The 3,930-nt window shown below is 49.3% G+C and overlaps 1 pseudogene; it reads left to right on the top strand.

Annotated features, from left to right (window-relative positions):
• Window positions 1-1,399: 1,399 nt before the first annotated feature.
• Window positions 1,400-2,219, top strand: LOC103255196 (annotated as a pseudogene).
• Window positions 2,220-3,930: the final 1,711 nt, after the last annotated feature.

Below are 3,930 nucleotides of genomic sequence, written 5' to 3'. Positions count from 1 at the left end.
ATGTCTTCTGACATTGCTGCAGCATGTCTGCTTCTCTTTATACCACAAACACAGGAGCTTTTCACCCCTGTCATTTTTCTGGAACAGAAACCAAGTTGTAATCCCAGAACTTTGGGAGGCGGAGATGAGAGGACTGCCTAAGCGCAGAGGTTCGAGACCCGCCTGGGCAACTTGGCGCGACTTCATCTCTACAATAAATAAAAAAATTAGCCTGGCGTGGTGGCAGGCACCTGTAGTTCCAGCTACTTGGAAGACTGAGGCAGGAGGATCGCCTGAACCCAGCAGGTTGAGGCTGCTGTGGCCATGAGCGTGCAGAGACAGAGTGAGACACCGACAAAAAAAAAGAAAGAAAGAAATCAAGCTCCATCCAAAGGTAAAGCCTGGGGAAATTCACACTCCAGTGTTCCCTATAGGTCACTGTTCATCTCAAGCTATGACACAGGTGCCCCGAAACCAGTGACTTCTTTGCAATGACAGGAGCATGTTGTACCCGTCAACCGTGTGGAGCATCTCGGTGGGGGGGGTCACCGAGGATAACTAGCAGACGGCAGGCTGCGCCTCACAGCAGCAGGAAGCAGGATCCCGTGTCGACCTGAAGGACCTTCAAAGGAACATGAGTCAGTCAAGAAAGCAAAAATCTTAGCCATAGAGGAAGCAGGCATCTAACTTCTGAAGACCAGTTTTGTCCAACAGAAATAAAATATGAGCTACATACAACTGTATTTCTATTTATTTATTTATTTATTTTTGAGTTGGAGTCTCACTCTGTCGCCAAGACTGGAGTGCAGTGGCCGCTTCCGGCCACCGCACCCTCGACCTGCTGGGCTCCGGCGACCCTTCCGCCTCAGCCTTCCGAGTAGCTGGAACTACAGGCTCGCACTACCACGCCTGGCTAATTTTTTTATTTTATTGTAGAGATGAGGTCTCGCTGCCCAGGTGGTTTTTTTAGAGACAAGATCTCACTCTGTCACCCAGGCATGTGTGCAGTGGCTCAATCATAGCTCACTGCAGCCTCAACTTCCTAGACTCAAGTGATCCTCCCACCTCAGCCTCCTGAGTAGCTGGGACTACAGGCACATGCCATTTACACCTGGCTAATATTTTCATTTTTTGCAGAGATGAGGTCTCACTATGCTGACCAGGCTAGTCTTGAACTCCTAGCCTCAAATGACCCTCCTGCCTCAGCTTCTCAGTCCCACTAACTCTAAATTTTCTAAGTAAACATAGTCACATTAAAAAAGTAAAAAGAGGGAAGTGGAGGCCAGAGCCTGGGACACCACCGGCAGGGGAGGAGAGAAGTAGAGTAACGCTGCTGCCCCGAAGCCACCTCGGAGGCCCCCTCCCCACTAAGTGCCTCTTTGCTTAGCACTGGCCTCCCGCCACTGCAGCTCAATGGGCTATGACGGGTAGGGGAGGCACACCATGACCTAATGAACCAGCCCCTGGGAACGAAATCTGACAGTTCAAGCTGGTTTTACTGGGGGAGTCTGCAGTGGGAAAGTCGAGTCTTATCCTCCGTTTTGTCAAGGGACAACTCCATGAGTACCAGGAGAACACAATCAGAGCAGCCTTTCTCACACAGACCGTCTGCTTGGATGACACAACAGTCAAGTTTGAGATCTGGGACACAGCTGGACAGGAGTGGTATCACAGCCTGGCTCCCATGTACTACCAGGGGGCCCAGGCGGCCAGCAGGACTGGTAGTGAGGGCTTTCTGTGGCCTTGAACAGTGCTGTATCACTTGCTTCCAATATGCCAGAAAAACAGACCTTTACAGTTTCTTTGGCTTAGATCTGTGCTGTCCAAGTTGGCTGCCTCAAGCCACACATGGCTCCTGGGGACGTGACATGTGGCCAGTGATGCTGAGATGAGCTGGTCTATGACATCATGAACACAGAAACTTTAGCACTGGTCAAGAACTGGGTGAAGGAGCTGCAGAGACAGGCCAGCCCCAACATTGTCATGGCGCTTGCAGGGAACAAGGCGGACCTGGCCAGTAAGACAGCCATGGAGTTCCAGTAAGCACAAGCCTATGCAGACAACAGTTCATGGAGACATCAGCAAAGACTGCAATGGACGCAAATGAAATTTCCATGGCCATAGCTAAGAAGCTTCCCAAGAACGAGCCGCAGAATGCCGCTGGTGCTCCAAGCTGAAACGGGGGTGTGCACCTGCAGGAGAACAACCCAGCCAGCCAGAGCCAGTGCTGCAGCAACTGAGCCCTGCCTGCCGCTGCCCCCAGCTCCTCTGCCTGACAGCCTGACTGGAATCCACTCTAACCAATCGCACTTAACAACTCGGGCCACCACTGGAGGGCAGGGGAGGGTCCCCGTGATTTCTCCGTGTACTTTTGATCGTAGCCCGGAGTGAGTTCTTCCACCTGCACCTTCTGTATAAATACTAATTCAGTTTTCAGTCTTAAGTAACTTTTTTAATAGATATGATCATTTGCTCTCCCACCTCCTCCCCTTCTAAGCTCCCCAGCCTCTCCCCTGCTGGTCGTAGCCATGTGCTCCTGTCCCCCACCCTTGTACCTGGGGATAGGCGTGGGAGCAGCTGCCCTCTTTTCCTCTTGCCAGACAGCAGACTTGTCAGGGGCACCCCATCCTCCCCTGTCTGGAGTGAATAAAATTTCTTTTTATTAAAAAAAAAAAAAAAGTAAAAAGAGGCCGGGCATGGTGGCTCATGCCTGTAATCCCAGCACTTTGGGAGGTGGAGGTGAGAGGATTGCCTGAGTACAGGGGTTCGAGACCATCCTGGGCAACTTGGCGAGACCTCATCTCCACAATAAATCAGAAAATTAGTGGTGGCGCAAGCCTGTAGTTCCAGCTACAAGGAAGTCTGAGGCAAAAGGATCACCTGAGCCCAGCAGGTTGAGACTTCTGCAGTGGCTATGATTGTGCCACTTCACTCCAGCCTGGGTGACAGAGTGAGATTCTGACTCAAAAAAAAAAAAAATAAGGTAAAAAGAAACAAGAGAAATGAATTTAAATAATACATTTTGTTTAACTAATACATCCAAGATATTATTTTTCAGTATGTAATCAATATAAAAATTACCAACTAGCTATTCTACATTCCTTTTTTTTATACAAAGTCTTTGAAATTCAGTGTGCATTTTACAATTACAGTTCATCTCAGCAGCACTGGCCACATTTCACATCCCCATGAGCCATGTGTGGCTTGAGGCAGCCACCTTGGACAGCACAGATCTAAGCCAAAGAAACCGTAAAGGTCCGTTTTTCTGGCACATTGGAAGCAAGTGACACAGCACTGTTCAAGGCCACAGAGAGCCCTCACTGCCAGTCCTGCTGGTCCAATTTCAAGGTTGACCTTTCAGGGCCAACTTCAGACATTGCAGCCATGCGGGGGTTGGGGGGTGGCCGTGTGGGGCTCCTGCCAGTGGCTTCTGCAGAGCCCATCAGAAGCCATTGTGTGTGGCTCCCTGCTTTTGCCACCAAGAGTGCAGCCCTCAGCACGTCCTCTTTCCAACCCCAATTGTTCTGCTGCTATCTTCAGCAGTGCCACGGCTAACAGTGATGAGGGTGACATATTTTATGTGCCTGAGTTCACAGGGCAAATTACATAGCGTGAGTGGCATGGGGATCATGGCTGTGTGTAAAGACAAGAATTGCTACATTTGCATGTCTCTGAATAATGAGATTCTTATCTCCATTCGATGGTAATGAGGGAAAAATTGGTAGTGCTGTTAACTGTTTACCCAGTAAGCACAATTTTCTAGTCTCTGTCTCTTCCTCTTTCTCTCTCCATCCCTCTTTTTCCTCTCACTGCTTTCATTTTTTTGTTGTTGTTGTTTTTTTTTTGAGTTTTTTTTTGTTGTTGTTTTTTTTTTGACAGAGTCTCGCTCTGTCACCCAGACTGGAGTACAATGGTATGCTCACAGCCACTACAGCCTTGACCTGCTGGGTT

This window comes from Carlito syrichta, unplaced genomic scaffold (assembly GCF_000164805.1).
Source record: "Carlito syrichta isolate Samal-C Ts95f unplaced genomic scaffold, Tarsius_syrichta-2.0.1 Scaffold287934, whole genome shotgun sequence".
In the NCBI taxonomy this organism is placed as follows: Eukaryota; Metazoa; Chordata; class Mammalia; order Primates; family Tarsiidae; genus Carlito; species Carlito syrichta.
Note: the sequence above shows the minus strand (reverse complement) of the source record. Positions and strands in the feature narration are given on the sequence as shown.